Source organism: Cupressus sempervirens, chromosome 7 (assembly GCF_028749045.1).
Source record: "Cupressus sempervirens isolate cs-2001-9-10 chromosome 7, ASM2874904v1, whole genome shotgun sequence".
NCBI classification, from domain to species: domain Eukaryota; kingdom Viridiplantae; phylum Streptophyta; class Pinopsida; order Cupressales; family Cupressaceae; genus Cupressus; species Cupressus sempervirens.
In genome coordinates, this window is record NC_143124.1 from 279198808 (window position 1) to 279220889 (window position 22082).

The following is a 22082-nucleotide window of genomic DNA, read 5'->3' on the forward strand; positions in this document are numbered from 1 at the left end:
ATCAGGTCAAAAGGCCCCACGGTTTGAAAGTTATTGCAATTTTTTGAGTTTTGGAGACCTCCTAAGAATGCTTCAAAGTTAGGTTAGGGGCATTAAATGACCTTGAAAAGGGCCAAAAAATAGGGGATGAGCGAATCTGGTCCATAGGGCTATAGAGCACTTCGAGAGCTTTCCAAAAATGTAAACGGTTCATCAATCGGAGCTACGGTTCAAAAGTTATGCCTCCCGAAAGTTTGGTTACCATTTTTGGATTCTTCTAGAATTGCACCAACTTCTAATGTAGCTTCTAGAACCTTCTATTTGGTCGGTGGATGCCTACTAGCACTTTCTAGAATGTACTCCTAGTCCTTAACCCTCCGAGGTCTATTTAAGGAGTTTTCTGGCATTGTAAAAGGCAGTTCGGAGTGGAGTTTGAGAGGAGGTACTGAAAGGAGAAATTATCTCCAGATTTATGCTATTGTAAGCCCTAAGAGCATGTTTCGAAGTTTATTTTCCTGCACTATTTGTACTAGCTTATTTTCTCAGTTAATATAATTTTCCCTTTCTGTTGTGTCCATTTTGTTCTTGGGTTGTGTCCCCATCAGATTCCTTCTAGACCTGACCATTTACCACCATTTTTGGCTGACAGACTTATTAATGACATGACAAGTAGTTAATGATGGCTGATATAATTCCTTTTTCAAATGTATATTTCCTTAAATCTTTTACGAATTATAGGTTGTTAGAGAAGTGAAATTATTTTATCAATCAATCGACATCTTGAGGAGACAACTGATAGAGATTTGATAGGAAAAGTGTGTAAAGATAACTATTCTAGATTAGATTTCCCTTGGGAACTCCCCTCTTTCCCTTCCCTACTTCATTTTTCCCATTTCATGGCTGTAATTTAACATATTTGATTTCACAAACATATTTTCATGAAGATACTAGTGGATTGTGTCAATAAAAATGGTAGGTAGGTTAGTTGATGTGAGGAATCTCCCCCCCCTGCCAAGTTGTAGGTTGTAATCTATAAATAACAAGATTGCCAACTATTCCAGGGTTAGTAAAATTGATGATTTTATCATTCATACCATTTTGTAGCACCTTATCTCATGAATGAAAGCAATACCATCTTTTATTGTAACATATTTGTTTTACCTAGTGCTTGCTGGTATTTATAAAATTTGTTTTGAGGAGAAGAATCTTGGAGTGCTTGCTATGGGATTCATTTATCCTAAAAAATGGTGAGATATTTCTATTCCTTGGCTTGGATAAAATTAATTGATTTTTTTTACTTTGGTGCTAGTTTCATTTGCAACACTTATATGTATTAGATTGATCGATCAAGCATGTATCTAAGTTATCATATCATTCAAGCATATATTGTTGATAATAGTAGCTTGCAAAAGTAGACTATAGGTAGATTATATGTATAAATTTGTAGGATATTTTATTTCTATTATTTACTTTCTTTGCATCCCCTAGTTTTGTCCTAAGATATTTTCCCAACTCAGTTCAAGTGATCCATTGTCTAACCAAGATAGAGGGAAACGATGAAGCTTAAATCTGCCTTATTATAAACCAGTTTCCTCCTCATCCAACTCCTATTCTTGCATGAGAGATACTTGGTCTATAGGGATCTTGGGAGTGGAATTTTTTAAATTCCCATTCTTTGAGGAAATATTAGTCAAATATTCAATCCTAGTGACAAATCTTACTTTGTTTGTAGGATGGAAAGCAAAGTCCCATTAACAATATCATGCTTCTATAGACCCTTGTTCTAAAGTGATTGCATGGATTATGAGACTTAAGTGGAATCTTATAGCTTCCTATCTATAGTGTGCAAGAATCAAAATGATATGATGATGGATCTCAAATGAACTTTAAGATAGAGACCCTTCCAAGGTACACCATATAATGGAAGATTTAAGAAGTGAGAGAAAGAATGATAGTATCCAAGAACAAAAAATGAGAATTAAAATACAAGATATATAAGATGAAAATGCAAGATTAAGCTAGTAATGACAATTCAATTACAAAGAAAGTAAGCCAAGATAACAAGATCAAGATTACTTACCTCCTAGTTAAGCTATCACTAGTAAAATTGGACCTATTTTTTGATGAGTGCTAGTCAATTTTTAAACAACAAATGGTCAAAACATTTTTTCCATATAATTTCTGCAAAATTTTGATGCAAGAAATGTTTGTCTATTTATTGACAAATGATTTCATAAAAAATTAGCCCAATCTTAGGCAAGAGGCAATGTCAAGCATGATTTGATTCCACCTCACAAGTGTTGAAACATCTACCAATAGATGTCAAAACTTCAATGATTTCCAGTGATTTTTGATGAGGTTTCCATGCCATTGATGGTATGCCCCATTGAAATCTCTATGTAACACCATCGAAACTACGATGAAATCCTAGGAGATTCTAATAATGTTTCCATGTCATTGATGAAAGATGTTGTCGAAAGATCGATAAAAGTCTATTGAAAATTTGACGAGAGCCCTATTTTGAAATATATATATATATATATATATATATATATATATATATATATATATATATATATATAATAGATCACAATATTGTTACTATGGATATATTTATAGTTTTGATAAATGGATATTGATATTCATTTAAAGAGTCTTCAAATGAGACATGTAGCCAGATGGATGGATGTGTTTAGGAAAGCCTCGGGTCAAAAAGAAGAGTTGAGTGTGAATTAAGGAGATGTTGATTAATGATAGAGAATCATGGTTAGGATCCATTCTCATTGCAATGTATGATTTTTGATTAGATATATAGTCTATTTAAATCCACTAGGTGCATTTAAAAACTTAAGAGGAGAAGACTATAACATGCCATAGAGTTCTCAACATCTAGCCTTTGAAAATGCAGTCTAAATTCTTTCTCAAGAAATTATGTGTCATGATATCTTGACCATTGGGATGGAGGCTCAATTTGAAAGGTAGTTGTATGCCATTTCTATCATGCTTGTAACACATAAGAAAGGATGCTGCTACTGAATCTTTACCCAATCTGCACACAAACATTATAAAAGATTTTATTACCATTCATTAATAATAACAAATTAGAAACATGAAGACTTATTATCCTAAGTCTTGTGTTTTATTTGCATCATGATCTATGCTAATTTAAGAACCAACACCCAAATTGATGAAGGTGATTGGGGTGTATTTTCTTTCTAAATGAACACTAAGCTCTTACTAATAGAGTACATTGCATTTAAGGAAGTTCTAGCAAAGTAAGGAGAGGATTTGATCAATTTATATAAGAAAAAAGCCAACATATCGCCAAGACAAAAAGTAGAATACATAATTTGACCAAAGACTAACCCAAGATTTCAAAGTCTTGATATGTTAAAGTTATTTTCAAAGAAGTAGAAGGTTTGTTGAACCTTTATGCTGGGAGTAATATTTTAACAAGTTTCTTAATGTCTATTGGAAGAAACGACATTGAGTTATATTGGAAATTGATGATATGTGAGATCTTATTATATGACAGCTGGGATAAGATAGTGATGTTGATGTATGTAAGAGAAATGTTAATACAACTATGCTTTTCCTTTTTTTTTTTTTACATCACTTATGTTGATGAATCCTTTGATGCACTAACTAATGCAAGACTCTTTCCAAAACTTTTGGCTATAACTTAGTTTTTAAAATCATAACATCCTTGATACACTTACCAAATTTCATGTTATCATGGTTCCTATTTTCATCTCACTTTTTCAAATTTCACATTATCTACATTCACACCTTTCCTAGACATGGTTCTTATTCGTTAGTGTGCATTTTGTTAGTAAGAAGAATGGGGAACATTGATCAAAGTTTGTGAGTTCAAGTAATTTGTGTCTTCTCTATTTATACCTAGTTATACAAAGTGAGTAAGAATTTAATCTAGACAAAAAACTTGTAGATTACAAAACATGAAAGCATGGAAAATTCAATAGACATAGCATAATAAATAAAACTCTTGTATATTGATATTATCAGGATCAAGGGTATAGATCTATCTTGTCCTATTTGTCTCCAACTAGATTAGTATATATCTTTGTCTAGCTTTTTCTTTCTTAGATTCTATACATCTTATACACACATACATTATATGATTCCTATCTATGGCCATATTTTGAGTTACTTCTTTCATTATACAAATAGATGGGATGTGTTCCATCTATTCTATTTCTATCCTAGATGGCATTTTTTAAATATTACATTCTTCAAGGTTTTTCTATTCTAAGTGCATTTGGATCTGTGATGACTACGTTTGCACTTACTCTATTCCTTCCAACATCATGCTCTTTCAAAACACTGGCCTTTCCTCGAGTTGGTTTTTTAGGGAGAATATCCTTGTAAATTTCCTCAAGGATTAGCAAAAACATTGTCCCATTATGTATTATATTGTTTGCACTAATCCATGTTACTTTCATCTACCCACAAAGCAAAGTTTAATACTTCAAATATGTTTTTTGAAGGAAATTGATAACATGTGGATACGTGTGACAAAATATAACATAAAAAGGTTCCAGACCTACAAAGTGACACTATTTTTGCATCTTTTGACATATGTCCTTTATGTCTTTGGCTTCTCTCCCTCCCATCCAAAATAAGATTCAACCACTCTGAATCAAGAATGCATGTGCAATTGTGCTCCATATGCATGGACAATAGGTGGAGCTGAAAAAATACACCACATTTATATTATTTTAATAGGTATATAAGTTTTTTAAAAATTTATAAGCCATTGTGAATGTTAGAACTCTCATTGCTATGGACGAGAGAATCTCCTCATCAAGACAACAAATAAAAAGTGTTGTTTGGCTTGCATGTTGAGGACATTACCCTTGCCTATAAGAGTCAAAATTACAATGTTTGTGATGGTCTATAACTTAAAATACCTAATTAATGACCTATAACAAAAAAATAAACCTATTACATTTTTTTAGCTCCACCAAATGTCCTATGCATATTAATTGAGATTTCATATTGAACTAGGGCCTTCTTTTGCATTTCCTGAAACCAAGAGATTGACACAGTTAACATCTAAACTATCTCCATTAATTTGGTCCACTCAAGCATAATATTTTGATTTTTCTTTGAAATAATTCTCAAAATAGAATTTTATCAAAACATGGATTAGTGAAATCAAAAAAGAAGGTTTGGATTTCATGATCAAATAAAATGATATCTATGCGGAAATTCTTTAGTAGGAACAAGAAATGGAAAGGAAGTTTGAAAAGACCAATTTTTTTTTTTGGAAAAGTAGAACCTAAGTACTTCAAGAAATGTCAAAAATTGATCAAAACATTTTGATTTGAGAAAGTATTCTCCAATTTAGAATTTAATTAATCACAAGGTGTGGTGAAAAAGTATAAAGTAGAAGACAATAAATATTCATCGAGGTTTGGATAAATATGAAAAAATATTGACAAATTTTTAATAAGTAAGGATGAAAATAATAGTAGAGGTCATTGTAGTTGTTATCTAGGAACATAAATAGTAAAGGATATCCAACATATTGATTGAAAATTTCTCTTGAATATGCTCAATAATAGGATCAACTTCTCCCATAGTTCTTTGATATCCTTATTTTGGAACTATTTACCATTATCTATGATTATGGATGTTACAATTGCATATCAACAGATGACATAGTTAAGGATAGACATGGAGACTTGTTTGACTATGGTGGTTATGAGTGAAATGGCATCGACCCATTTGGTAAAATATTCAGTTGTGATAATGATACATTTGTGGCCATTGGAGGAAGATGGATGGATTTTATCGACGAGATCAAGTCCCCATTAGATGAATGGGAATATTATTGTAAAGGGATGAAGCTATTGACCTAATTCATTAATTAGGTTCCCATGTATCTGGCAAATTTTGCATCTCAAATTGAAAGGAAATTGACTCCATTGAAGGCCAATAATAACCCATACACATAAGTTTCTTAGCCAAAGATAGAGCACACTAGTGTGACCCACATATACCCTCATGTACTTCTCATAAGAAATTTGAGTCTCTTCATGTTCAAGACATCATAAGAGAGTATCATCCATAACCCATCGATACAAGGTATCAATGATTAAGGTATAACTAGATGTTTGCCAAAGGAAGTTCCTCTTTTAATTTTGGGTTAAATTAGGTCATAAGGTATTGGTCTTTAGATAGGCATAGATTTTTATATAAATAAAAGAATCTTGACTCACTAGATGACATATGATCAAAGATTCAAGATCATCATAAGAAGGATAAGATAAGGGTTCCACTAAGAATTCAAAACAGGCTTTTGTGTTTTCCATATCAAGAAAGGAAGCAATTGTTGCCATGGCATCTAGAACTTTATTGTCTTGCTTGAGAATTTTCTTAAATGTGATCATTGTGAAATGTTGTTTGAAGTCATCTCCCATGTGCTTATATGGTAATATTTTATCATATTTGGTTTATTATTCATTATTAACTTGATTAATGATCAACTGAGAGTCTCCAAAAATATTCAATTATGTAACTCTCCATTGTACTTCCAGTTTGAGTCCTATTGGAAATACTTCATATTCAACCATATTATTCATAAAAGGGAATAAAAGCTTGTAGGACTTAGGTATTGTGCATCCTTGTAGTGTAACAAAGAATACTCCATCCCTCAAACTATTTGGGTGAATGAACCATCACAATATAATTTCTGGGATTATTTTGATATTTGCATGATTTCAACATCAAGGAGCTCAACCTATATTGGATGGTCATTTGATAGTTGAGCATCCACTAATTGACCTACTATAACTTGTCCCTTTATGGCTTTTCAATCTATATAGTCAATGTAAAATTCACTTAGTACCATAACCCACTTTGCTAGTCTGCATGTCAATGTTGATTTGCTAAGCAAATATTTAATAGGATCTATTTTTGCAATTAGTGTGACTTTGTGAGATAACATGTAATGTCACAATTTTTGGGTAACAAAGACCACTTCTAGCCATGCTCTTTCAATTGATGAATAGTTAAGTTCACATCCCATTAGAGTATGATTGATGTAATAAAGAACTTTTTCCTTTCTGTCATGGTTCTGTGGTAATAATGCTCCCAAAGCATTTTTAGTCATTGATATGTATAAAAAAAGTGGCTGGCCATGAATAGGTGACATCAAAGTTGGTGGATTTATCAAGTATTATTTAATTTGGTCAAATACTTCTTCAAATGTGACATCCCAGTGAAAAGGTACATTCTTATGTGGCAAATGCATGAAAGGATGACTTCTATCGACCAATTGTAAGATGAATCTCTTGATGGATTGCAATCTTCCTTGTAATGGATTCAACTTGTAATCACCCAAAAATGGTCTAGTAAATTATAAGATCCCTTTTTCTCTTTTAAAATTATTCTAATGCTAGACCATAAATCACTTATCTTGATCAAATCTATTTATTCAATTATAACCTATGGTTTGACCACTTTATCCTAAGTCTCTTATTTAATTAAAAGAATTTGCTCCCCTTTAATTAAAAAAAAATTCTCACTTCCCACTTATCCTAAGTATGCAAACATAAAGCATTATTCCTATTTTTAAAAATAAAAGAAAAAGGTATTTTTGTCTACACATGAATACATAACTTTCTATGTGAGAGGAATCTTTTTTAAAAAAATAACTTTAACTCTCCTCCACACATTTTAAACCCTCTAAAAGTTAATTATTGGTTGTGATTGGTGGAGATTCTTGGGCACATGGATCACTCAAGATGTATTCTCCTCCCTTGATTATGCCTCTTTTGCCTCTTAATCTCAACCATCCATTTTTCTTTAAAAGGAGGGTCTCTCCCCATTCTTGCATAGAGATGAAGGAGTTGGAGCTATCATCACACTGTTGGTTTGAAGACTTGGTACCTTGGAGTCTCATTGAATTCTTGGTGTCTTGGAGCTTTCCTTTATCTTGCATCTTGGATCTTGTTCATCATGGATAGGTTAGCATCTATCCATCTCACATTTCAATTGTTAGACTAGCGTGTCATCTACATTGCATTGCATTGCACTTTTACTTTCACCATAGCTAGGGTATGCATCTCATCTAGCTTAGATCTTGCATTTCATTTAAATCTTCCATTATATGGTCCACCTTGCAAGGGTTTCTTAACTGGGTTCATTTGAGAGCCATTATCATGTTGTTATTTGCTTGCATCAGCCTTACACGTCATAGATAGGAAGCTATAAGCCACCTCTTGGGATGCTCTTCATCATGGGTATTCTCAAGTATAATGGTTTATAAAAGTGTATCCACATTTTTTATGCATAGTTTTGGTGCCCACCATGGGGCTAGAACTAATTTCTATCTCTACTTCTTTGCATTGAATATTTTTAATTTTTTCTTTTGCAATTTACAAATGAATCAACACTTTTGCTTTCTATTTCAACACTTCTACTACCTATTTTTGCACTTGTGTTCATTGTTTTGGTGCTTTTGCAAGTATATGTAGCACATTTGAGTAGTCAAACAATGCTTTTGATTCATCTTTTAGCATATTTAATTAGTTCTATAGCACTTTTATTTTTTGTTTAGTCATATTTCTATCATTTGGGTTTTGACGCATTTCTGGTTGTTTCTATGCATTTGCATCCTATTGTTGCACATATGCATCTTTTAGTTGTGCAACATTTGTATCTTCCTATTGTGCATCTGCATGTTTTTGTTGCGCATTTACATATTCCTATTGTGCTTTTGTTCTGCTATGCCTTTTTTGGGATCAAATTGCTTTCATTCTATTCATTCATTTTCTAATACCTACCAACATTAGTTTTGTAGGGATTACATTTTCTTTTCATTATCTTTTTGATGCCCTAACTTGGTTGTTTTGTAGGGTTTCCTAAATTGCTTTCTAAGTTGCTCATCAATAGAACACATGTCAAAAAGGGCTACTAACACTTGTTTGGAGGGCTGCCCTAGCTAAAAATAAAAAAACTTTTTTCATTTAATGCTTTCATGTGCCTATTGTGCTTACTTAGTTTAACCTATATTTAATTTTTTCATAAGCACATAATTACTTTCTTTACTAAATCTTTTTACTTGGTAGGAGATTATTCTCTTCACCTTTAGGTGAATCAAAAATCTTGACCCATTTGATATGCCAAGGTGAAGTAAGGTGTACATGAACATCAGTTGGTGTGTTTGGGGGAAGCAATTGGAATATGAGAGTATGCTCTTTACCCTTGAGATGAATCATAAATCTTGACCACCAAAAGTAGATCCATTTTGTTTAGTCTAGAATCCTTTAGTGGGCTTGCTCTTGAGAGATCAAGAGGAATGACCTAAGTGGGGATAAGCAAACTTGGCTCTTCCAACCCACTATAAACTCAAGACTATCATGGATGTTAGGATAAACCACGGACATAAATAAAAACTACATGCAAATATAACCAATAACAAAAAATAATAGAACACACAGAAATGAACACAAGGCACCAAGATTTAACATGGTTCACCCAATCCCTGGGCTACGTCCACCAAACAGCAAGTCCGATCTTATTACAATCCAGTGATTACAACCTGATTACAATCCGTAATCCCTTACAGCTCAATACCGCCACAAGAACCAATTTCGTATCACCACACATAAAAAATACCCAACCCTAAGCCCTTTTTATACAAGTATTAAACCGCTTTAGGGTTATAACATGTCGGCCATATGTCGGCCATAATATGTCGGCTACCATGTCGGCTACTTCCAAAAAATTTTTTTATATGGCCCGAACCCCACTATTTATGAAGTATGTACAGTACTTTCCTGATCAGTCACCACAATCTAACAATGGACACAAAAACTTGGTAGATATAGTGCTTGTCTTCACTTAGTACGTGTACTTATGGGATTGGGACCATGAGGAAAATTCTAGGCAAGAATTCTTAAGGTACTCTTGTGGCCATGAGGTCCGTTACATGCTGCAAGGTAAGGTTTCCCATATCAGGAGCAAGATGGGTAATATGAGTGGAATCCCTTACTAGAAACCTTAAGATTAGAGGCCACCCTATTTTCCACTCAATATCTTGGTGCAAGGATCAATCTTAGTGGACTAATTGGATCACCCCAAGATTTGACCCACCATATGTGTTCCTTTAGATGTGGGTAACCCATTTATGACAAAGCCAATATCTATTGTGGGAAACCACTTTATGTGAGGCAAGGGGGCATCAAGTTGTGAGACAAGGTATTGAGTATTGAACTGTGTCCTTTAGGTAGATATTGCTTACACATGCTTCAAATGTGTTATACTAATGGAAATATTTTGAACATACACATGATAATAGTTGCATAGGGTTAGTTTTCTATGGAAGACAATTCCTTATCTTGGCAAGTTTTCTTAATTTTTCTTTCTAAGTGTTTTTCCATAATTGCATGCTTTCAAAACCCCAACTATCTTCAAACCTACTGGAAACAAATATTCAAACATAAATACACTATCTTTTGGTCAAAATAAATCATCAAACTAGGGTTTTATCCTCACAATTTTTTTACTTACTATTCTCTAATAAAGCATCACACAATACTAGTATGTAGTACTACTATTGCCTAGGTTGCAAAACTTTGGAACACCTTGTTGAGCCTAAATTAGGGTTTGATTTCACTTGGTCTAGGAAGTCTTCCTTTAATCCTTGTTGGTATTTAGGAGTTGATAAACATGTCTAGAAAGTGTTTGAATTCAATTCATTCCACAACAACACCTTGACTATATTCTCACTTGGGAGAGTTGTCTACTTTCTATCTCAGTCCAGTTACCTTACTACTCCTAGTTGTTCTAGCTAGTACTTTGATAAACTATGTATTGGCACCAAGTCACAAGTGTCATCAATTACTTGGGAACATTTTTAGACATGCAAAATATACTAGATACTCTTTATCACTACTTACTTGGAAAGTAGACACTTAACCTCTTGAGTTTAGACACAAAGTTATCTTGTGTTACTTATTTGGTTTATAACACTTCTCTTTTCATGCCTGTCACAACTAGATTTTAACTTGGTCAAGGTAGTGGTACTATTACACCTATTGACACACCTAGGTCCTCCAATAGTTTATCTTACACTGTGGCTAGGGAGGAGTGTGATAAATGAATTAGGAACCTCTTTGCACAACATGAACCACAAAGAAATGCTGAGAGATTCAACACTAATATCTTTGGGGATCAATTCACCAACCCTAGAGAAAACAACTATCAAGAATATGTCAAACTATATAGGGCTACCCAAGATCATGGTTCTAGGAGTCTCCATAGCAACTCTCTTAGTGATGACAATGTTGGAAAACAATCACCTCAAAGATATAGTGAAGTACACTATGGTAATATTGATGATGAGGATCTTTTCAATTTTCAACATGATGCCCAACTTCAAAAATTGATGATGAAAACACTAGAACAAAATGGAGATCAATACTTTATGCATTTGGCCTCCAAAAGGATTTAAACTCCCTCATTTAAAAGCTGATCCAAAAGGAACAAACTTCACCTGTGGAAATTTATATGCAAAGAATTGATGGTTTACAAAAAAAATTGGCCAACTTGGAAGTAGAAAAGGAAAAGCCCAAACCCCCATCAATTTTGGAAACAATATGCACTTTTACTTTTGACAAAAGTCTATACATAATACCTTTCCGAAGGGATTTTGATATCCCCAAATATGAAAAATACGATGAGAATGGTGATCCACATGATCATATAAGGAAATTTTTTTCTATTAGCATGGACTTTATGCATGATGACAATTACCTCATGAGGTTATTTCCTAGAAGCCTAAAAGGTCAAGCTTTAGAAAGATTCACAAATATTACCCCCCCTTTAAGGACATTTGATGATATTTTTTAGTGATTCTTGTAACAATATTCATATAATATTCAACACCCCATCACTATGCTTGACTTTTGCAACATCAGACAAAACCAAGGGAACATTTTGCTACATTTTTACAACATTGGAGAAGATTACTTTCTAGATACACCTATCAACTTCTAGAGAATGAACATATAGATATATTTGTTAATAATGTCATTTTTGAATTACATTATGACCTTAGAAAGTAACTTTTCCACTCCAATGACATGGTTGAAAGTTCTTTGAGAATTGAGGATGTCTTGGTTAAGAAGGGAGATATTGTTTTAAACAAAGATAAATCCCATGACAACAACAATTATGGAAAAGAAAAAGGAAAGAATTGGAATAAGTATGTTGTAAATGATGGTGTGGTTGACCCACCTAAGGACAAGGAACCATCCTTTAGTTTGGTTAAAAAGCAACAAGAGGCTGAAAAGAAAGTCAATTCCAACATTTGTACTAATTTCAAGCAATTTTGATCAAACAAGGATTTTAAACCTAAGCATAATTGTATACAATTGGTTGATTCTTATGATACTATACTCAAAGCTTTGGTTACCAACAAAATCATTACATTTCCTACACATAGGCCATATGATCTTGAAATCATACCTCCTTACTATTGAGATGATCACTTTTGCGAATTTCATAGAAATAAAGGACATAAAATAGATAATTATATAACTTTCAAGCATGTCATTGAGAAATTGATAGATGAAGGAAAGATTGGTGTACATGGCCTTGAAATAATTCTAATCACAAATCCTTTAAGGACCTTATGCCAAAGTATGGAAAAGGGGATTCATCACATAAGAAGAATGGCAATGCAACAAGCAATTGCACTATTGATGAAAAAGTTTATATGGTGAGTGGAGATGATAATGAGAAGCCTAAGCTCATGTTTTGAATCTTTAAATCAACATCAATTTAGAGTAGCCCACTTATCACACTTAGAGGTATGAATTCTTCCCCCTCTCCTACCCATGGTGATACACTTAATGTCATTACTGGGTGTCAACCCAAGATTGTATTTAAGAATTCCAATCCATCCAAATAGACTAATCCTAAGAAAGTGGTCTCGTATTTCAAGAAAAATAGTTCCAATTACAAACTTTTTGATCAATTACAATGTACCCCTACATAGATCTCAATTTTTGAATTGCTAGAAATCTCACCTTTGTACAAAGAGATCCTTGAGAAAGCATTACACACTACTAATTTCCGCAATGGTTTCGATGCAAATCAATTCTAGACTATGTTTAATTATATCTCCACTCTACATCACCTTACTTTTTCAGAAGAAGATGATAGAGCTCCTAGTCATCCTTACAACTTAGCTGTTCACATAGAATTATATGTATATAGAACCCAAGTCAAACGAGTGTTGATAGAAAATGGTATAGGGTTGATTATTTTTTCTTATAATGTTGTTAAAAAATTGGGATTATCAAAATTCACAATTGATTCCTCAAAGAAAATCATGATCAAGGCATATGATGAGGTTGAAAGCTGGTCTAAAGGTTTGGTTGTTCTACCAGTTTGCATTGGTCCACTTTAGAATAATGTTATCTTTCAACTGCTTGATATACCTCTTTCTTACAATATCTTTCTAGGGAGACTATGAATCCATGACATGCAAGAAGTCCCCTCAACTTATCATCAATGCATAGAGTTTCCTTTCAATGGTACAAAGATTTTGATTCTTGGGGATAATGTCATATCAATTAATGCCCTTGTTGCCACAGAGTCATTAGTTCCTAGCAATAGAGCTTTAGAAAATGTTACAACTTCCCTTGTAGAATGTGAAAAGAAACTAAAACTTATGAACATTAGTATGGGAAATTACACTCTTGATTCTATTACTACATTACCCATTTCTTCTAAGTCTTATGGAAAAAATTCATAAGAAATGAAGCCTTCATCTTCTGCTATGAATGTATTTGGTATTGTTGTGAAATATTTTGTGCCTTTAGAAGATGAGAAAGAAGATCAAGCAATTTGAAACTAGATTTATAGAGAAGAAGTTCCTACTGAGATTACATTAACTACTCATATTTCACCTAAGCGTTATGGCAACAATTACAAAATACTTAAGAGTATGGGATAATTTGGACATGGTCCCTTGATCAATAAGAAACATGCACTTATAGAACCTCTTATTCATCTTGATGGGAGAAATATTAGATACACTACTGGATTAGGATATGATGCTATTGTTGGCCCACTTGGTTTTTATAGACCCTCATATACATCTAGTGATTTAGATGATGAAGACACTCAAACATTGTTACATACTGCTACTACTTCTAACAAGGAGAGATTTTTTCCTTCCACCTCTCTTCTTTGGGGGAATACTATTGACAACACTAATAAACATGTTGATAATTGCAATGAAGCAACCTATCCTAGACAATAATTTGATGGCTCTGATATAGAAGATCCAAATGTAGCTAGAATTCATTAAAAATTGGCTTGCTTGATGGAATGCAACAAGAACAACTCTAATGAATGGGAAGGTGATTTATCCATGGAACCTATGGATTTAGGATTAGATTTAGTCCATCCCTATTCAAACCTAAATGAGGTAGTCAACGAGTTCCTTGATAATCTTGACAAGTTGAGTCCTCACATAAACTTAGTAGATAACATTGATCTCTCTGAGTCTAAGAATGGTTTAAGCACACCTAGAGTAGATCCTATAGACTTTGACTTTCATTTCACTAGAGATGAGTCCTTTCACATAAACTCCTTGGAGCCCTCTGCTTCATTTTCACTTTTCAATCTTGATCTTATAGATTGGTCTATATCACATGAAAGATCTAAACTACAATCCTTCAAAAATTATTATGAGATCACTTGCTACCTTAATGCTATTGAGCTTGTATGCTCTTCCACTAGTGAACCTACTAAAAACATGATAGAGTCATATATCAAGTACCTTAGTCAGAAAATAGAAAGGAAGTTAAAAAAGAATAGGTGTTCTGATGGTGAAAACCACATTGTGGCAGTCTCAAAACCAAAAATAGTAAAAAGAAAAGACACATCCAAATGTAAAAACCACTTTGTGGTCTAAGGATGAGTACTTGGTAGTCTACCAATCTATTGTCAAGACAAATAATCAGTTCTCATTGAACCTACACAACCTATAAATCTTGTCATAGAGGAATCTCCTAAGATTATTTATGTTGCTCACTCACTATTAGCTAAGGAAAAAGAGGAATTCACTAAGCTCTTCCAAGAAAATAAAACAAACTTTGCATGGACTTATTTAGATATGCTTGGCCTAAACAAAAATCTTATTATGCATCACCTATCTAGTGCTCCTAGTGTTAACCTCATCAAGCAAAAATTGAGAAAAATACATCCACATGTTTCTCTCTTGGTTAAAGAAGAACTAGAAAATATCTTAATCACATCATTTATTAGAGCTATTGACTATTTTGAATGGATCTCAAATATTGTACCTTGCATGAAACATGACAAGTCTATTCCTATATGCACTAATTTTAGATATTTGAACAAGGGATTCCTTAGGATGATTTTCCACTTCCTAACATAGACATCATAGTGGACATGACTGCGGCTTATGATAAGTACTCCCTAATTTAGATGGATTTTTTGGATATAATCAAATTAAAATTGCCCCTAAAGATCAACCAAAATTATCTTTTACATGTACACGGGGTACCTTTTTTTGGAATGTCATACCATTTTGATTAAAGAATGTAGGAGCCACTTACCAAAGAACCATGACTACTATCTTTCATGACATGATACATAAAAATATGGAAGATTATGTTGATGAAACTTTAGCTAAATATAAGAAAAGAGAAAGGCACCTTGATGACTTGAGTTTGATATTGGATCATATAGAACAATTTTAACTTAGGTTAAATCCAAAGATGTGTATTTTTGGTGTTGTGTATGGAAAATTTCTATGCTACATTTATCTGTAAAAGGCATAGAAGTTGATCCAGAAAAGGTGCAAGCTATTATGGAAATTCCTCCTCCTAAGAACATCAGTAAACTAAGAAGTATTCAAGGAAGACTTCAATCTATCAGGAGATTTATATCATAGTTAACTAATAAAGCACAACCATTCAGCAAAAACTTATAGAAAGGATCTACCTACATTTGGAATGAAGAATGTCAAAAGACCTTAGATTAAATCAAAGAATACTTGGCTAAACCTCAAGTATTGATGTCTCCTATACTAGGGAAACCTTTGATTTTATATATATCAATTACATACTCTACTTTAGGAGCATTACTAGCACAAAGTGATGAATATGGAAAGGAACATGCTATATACTACATTAGTTGCACCTTGGCATCTTATGAAGTATACTATAGTAACATTGAAAAGGCTTGTCTTGTAGTGGTATTTGCATCTTAGACACTTAGACACTACATAGTTTCTCACATAGTATATCTTATTGCAAAATTGACCCTCTCAAATATCTACTAAGTAAAGGTGCACTTACTGGGTGACTTCCTAAATGGATGACAAGTCTTTCATAATTTGACATTCAATATGTCAAACATAAAGCCATTAAAGGAAAAGCCATAGTTGATCAACTTGTTGAGTTTCTATTACAAGAAAATGCTCCTATGTAGATTGAGTTCCTTGATGCATCTATTATGTATATTGATAATAGAACATGGAAGATGTATTTTGATGGATCTCACACACTTACCAGTGTTGGTGTTTTATTTGTTACTCCTCATGGTTATACCATACCTAAGTCATACAAGTTGTTTCCTTTCACAAACAACATAGAAGAATATGAGGCTCTAACAAATGGATTGAAATTGGCTATTGAATGGCATATCACCAAGTTGAAAATTTATGAAGATTCCCAACTTGTGATTAATTAGATAAATAATAACTATCAAACATGAGATGAAAAATTGATTCCTTACAAGAAGTTGGTTGGTGCATTAAGACAATATTTCATTACTGTGTCATTTGAACAAATTCCTAGATTAGAAAGTAAGGTTGCAGATGTTATGGCTACACTAGCATCTATACTATAGTTTGTAGAGCATGAACAAATACTTGAATTCCTGGTGGAAGAGTTGTGTTATCCTGCTTATGATTCCCCTGAAAACAAAGCATATCTTCCTGAAAAATAATTTGGAGGAGTTTTCCAAAGTTATTCCTTCTAAAACATATCCAAAGTTGAGCTCAATCCAACTATTCATTTACATGTTATGGTCTCTGTATCGAGGCCTATGTTTATTGTCATAAACCAAAAAGGATACATGTAACCCTGCATGAAAGATCCAATATCTTTCATAAACCAAACCCAAATGATCTCAAACTAGTTTCATATTAATCCTTAGTGAATCTATTTTCTAAATATGCAATTAATTTATTCTTCCAATCCACAAATCATTATATGCATGAACATTTGTGCCTGCAACTCCATTGAAGCTATTCAAAAAATAATTTCTACTAAAAGATTCATAACTTCCACAAATTTTCATAAAAATGACCCAAACCAAAGGGAAAATAAGTATTATTTGTATATATTTCCAATTAATCTATCTATAGGTCATAAATCTTCCGTATGTGTCAATACCAAGTTTTACAACATGACTGCTGTCAGGGAATCCAAAATTTGTAAATAACCACTTTCAGAAAAATATGCATAAATTCTTCAAAACATAATTAAATTAATCCAAACCAAAAGGATAATATAAGCCATCCTACTATCCAAATATATAACTTATATATGGTTTCAAGACTATAAGTATCTTTACAAGGCCTGGAAACAACATAAAAATGCTGAACACCAATCAAAATAGCTCGGATTGAATGCACAAACTAATACAAAAATGCTATATTTCCTCTCATTATGATTTGGAATGACCAATACAAGTTATTTATACCATTTTAGGCATTTAGAAACTATCCAAATTCCCCTATGACCTTTCATCTTTTTTCTCAATATCTTGCAATATTACAACTTTATAGTTTTACATTTTCTTGACAACTTTACATTTATTGCCTTTAGGCATTACCATTGATTCCATTACATGGAATATCACATAAAAACATATGGACTTACATTAAATAATTAAAATATTTCTTGGGATCATATAAAATATCTTACATAACATCTATTTTTCTCTTTATACATTCTCCTTATCTTAGGCTTAGAATTTTTCTCCTTGTTTTTGGTTGGCTTTGTAAAGGTTAATTAGCCAATACTTTTCACACAAATATTTCAAGATTATTAAAACCTTGTTTAAAACATGCAAGAAATATTTGGTTATTATTGTGAAGGTTTTGGTAGTGACAAGGAAGCTTGTCTATATAATCAAGTAAAAGCATTGTTTGATGGACTTTTGAGACTTCTTGATTTGGAGCAGTATTTTGTTTTCAAGTAGTGTAATTTAATTTAATGTATACAAAGAATATTTTGAGAGTATTACCAAGTGTTTAACGTGTGCATATATCCTTGCCCTATATTCATCATATGAGAACATGATTAACTTTTTTTAAATTTCTATTCTAGTTCATAAAGGAAATAGTCATTTCTATTGAATTTGCTTCTCATATTCTCTTATTTGGCTTTTGTGGAGTGTATATGTGTTTTTTATAAATCATATTTTCACCATTGTGCACGCTTATGCATAGTCTTGGATTTTCAATGGTGAATCTAATAGGGTATTTTAAATAAAATATTGAGAACTATTAGTACATTTTTTATAAGGGATCTCAAGTAGTAAAAATCCTTTAGTTTACTTGAAAGTTTCATTCTTAAAATATATACAAGGGAGTTCCCCCTCCTAAATACAAATGAATATCAAGAGTTTCAAAGTGACAAATCTATTTACCAATAGATAATATTTATCATAGAAGAGATGACTATGAATCATTATGGAAATGTAGTGATAATAACTAACTGTGTAGACATGTGATGAAACTATAGTGGCAATTGATATGGAGTCTATAAAAATGAACATCATAGACATGTCTACATCAACATGGAAGAAATGACAACCATTAGTGACTATGGTGAAGTTCTCCATCCACTTGATGATGGGACCATATATTGGTATTTAGTTTTGATAGGTTTAGTTTGAGCTTCATTTGGTTTCGAGAATCCTTTAATATTATCTGCTTAACAAGGCCAACCACATAAAGGTGGAAGCTCATTTCCCCCCCCACCCACAAATCACTCTAAATTCCCCATTAACATCTAAGTAAATATTTCATTCATTCATTTAAGAACTATAACATTGAATCATTATAATCACATAACATTCATTAACATGACATAAAATTCATTAATACATACAAACATTCATCAATAATTCATGAACACATCAATTGTTATAATCACATAACAATATTCAATAACATGACATAAAATTCATTAATAATCAATATTCATAAAAAAATCATCAACACATTGATCATCAAACAAGGTTTTTAACGATCTTTTCTCCTTCTATTTTTCTTTGATGTTTGTCAAAGATAAAGACTAATAAGAATGTCATGACTATCTTTAGAATTTTTCTCTAGATCTTGTGGTTTTGATCTAATGACATGATGCTTCCTCTCTTTTTTTTAGCACAAGGTTGATGCGCCCCTGCAATAACAAATAAATGAGTTTAATTTTAACTTTTTAAAAATGTTATAAGTATTTTGTAAATCTTTAGGTCATAACAAGGATTTTTCTTTACCTATTAGTACTACATCATCTACTATCACATTTTGTTCAATCCCAACCTCAACATTCTCAACACTAACATCATTCTCAACTCCATCACCATAGCATTCTACATACTCAAAAAAATTCACATAAAGGTTACACCAATTGTAATTTAAGATCTTAAATTTTATTAATAATTACATAATTAATTTTTAATAGAAATTGAATATATACCTCCATCATTGTGATGTACATCAGGGCCTTCGTCATGTGTATGGCCTATGCTAGGAGTAGAAGGTTGTAGTGAAATATCATGCACATTGTTATCATTTTTTGAAATTAACATCAAATAGGTTATTTCTCACGAAGTTCTCAATTTGAGTTATTATTCATTAGGCCTATTTACCTATGTTTGAACCAATGCACTAGAATCTTGTAGATCAATTTGGCCACTAGAATCTATGTGGTGGTGATAAACCACTGCTCTATATCCTTGCTTGAAGCCAATTTTTCTATCCTCTTTCGTGGGTGCTAGATTAAATTCAAAGCCTTGCATTTTTTGCATAATATCATCAATATTGAATGTATTGCTTATATATATATATATATATATATATATATATATATATATATATATATATATATATATATATATATATATATATATATATAGATAAAAAATTCCATTTACTACTACTTACAAGTTGTGCATAGTGTTTCATATATCCAAGATTTTGTTGACCAACCTTATATTTTCTACCTTGTGTCACCTTTGATGTGTCCTACAACCTATATATGTAAACTTTGAAATATGTTAGAATACATAAATATAAAGATCACTAGTTTGTGCATAATTACATTAATACTACCAAATACCTTTTTTTTTTGGGTGGTGGTTTAATTCCTTTTTCTTTTAGTCTTATCTCTTTTGCATCTTCAATTATTTCATTCCACTCCATATCTGGAACCATTGGAGGATGCTCATACTAATTTGGGTTGACCTTTAGAGCCCTTCTACATTGGCCTCTCATAGTCTTTAGATGTTTGCAAGCCTTTTGAGAAATTTGGGCTCTATTAAAAATATTTTAACCAAAGAGATCCTCTAGAGATTTTATGAGATGATCTTTTAATTTAGGGCCTTGCTCATTCAACCTTTTGATAAAAAAACAATTGTTAGATAAAAAAATTAGTTCAAGTTAAGTACCTTGAATATATTACAATAAATAGATGAATGAAAAAATAGTCTACCAATTATATGAAGTTGCGTACCTTTTACGTAATGTGAGCCCAAATATCTTCAATGTTAAATCACAAAAAGTTTCATAAAAAGACATCGTTTCTTGCAAAATCATCATGGGATCATTAGTCAAAAATGAGTTATGAATAAGTAAACTATAATTACACTCTAAATAATTAAAAATTTAAAGTACTCAAAAGCTTAGGAAATTTTAAGGGAATCATATCTTTCTCGGCCATCAACAATGATGCCTCCAACCATCCAATAGAAGTAACACGTGCTACTCCAGGAAAGCATGGTATTTATCACTAGTATTGGTATTTGTTCTATCATCATGAGAAGGTGTACTTTTCACTGCAAAAAGTTAATCAATGGCATACAATGATCAAATGAACAAGAATATACAAATTAAATCAAATTTAACACATAACAAAATATAGAAAAACAAGGATTTACCAATCTAGTTGTAGCAGGCATGGATATTTACATACTCCTTTTTGCCAATCCTATAGTAAAAAATCTTGGAGTGTTGGTTGGCCTTGTCGAAGGAGGTATATGCACGTCATCATGACTTGAAAAACAATTGTATATACAATGTAATCTTTTAAAAATATAGATTGCAAAAACATGGTAACAGTAATATACTTCACCTTTCTTATAAAATTGTCAATAATAATCATGAAGAAAATAATGGTGCAGTTTTGACTATTAATGGACTACAAAAGAGAAGCATGGTATATGGTGACTTTGATGATGTCCCTTTTGATGGTTGAAAATTAAAATCATATACTTGTAGGAACTACACTAGTACCCTCGTCAGGTCCAACAACTCAGTGAGGTCTCAATTTTTTTTGTAAGAACACATACATATTTTGGTCCTTTATCCACAAAATAGTATAAAACATAGAGCTTTATTGAACTATTGTACTAGATAAAGATTCATTGTTGCTTACTTCCATAAAACGTGCTCTCTAACACAATTCACTTCTCATTACCTCTTTCTTTTCGATTGGATTTGGATCCATCACAAGCATAAGAATTTATAGATTGATGCTTTGTAGGCTCCTTTTACACATGCTTATAGGGTCAATGCTATATGTGATGTCATTATCATATAATACTGTGGCTTGCATATCAACAACTAATTTCTCTTATGTAATTGGTTCTTTTCTCTTTCCTTAAGCATCAAATTGTGACAAAAACATTAGTAAAACAATCAAAACAAGTCCAAAACCTTAAGGAAAATAACATAATAATATGACATTTTGTAAAATTAAAATTACACTAATTTTATACAAGAGATTTACCTT